Raw genomic sequence first — 288 nt, 5'->3', positions numbered from 1 at the left:
TTAGGTCAAATAATGATGTGTGATTATCCTTAATTCAACCGAATTTTGATAAAACAAAAGTATTTTTTGAAGGAATATTAAAAAAACAAAATATTTCAATAATAATAATAAATAAATAAATGAATTAATTAAAAAATAGGCTTCAAAATTAAATCCCGGTAAGGTACTACTTCAAAAGTCTAGGGTTTAAAGTTCAAATTCAAGCCCCGGTGCGGTTGGTACTTGCATTCGAAACTCAAAAATAAAAAATCAACCAAAAATATAAAGAGCGGGAGACGAAACTTTTTT

This window comes from Glycine soja, chromosome 2 (assembly GCF_004193775.1).
Source record: "Glycine soja cultivar W05 chromosome 2, ASM419377v2, whole genome shotgun sequence".
NCBI lineage: Eukaryota > Viridiplantae > Streptophyta > Magnoliopsida > Fabales > Fabaceae > Glycine > Glycine soja.
The sequence above is the reverse complement of the archived record's forward strand: the minus strand, read 5'-3'. Positions refer to the sequence as shown.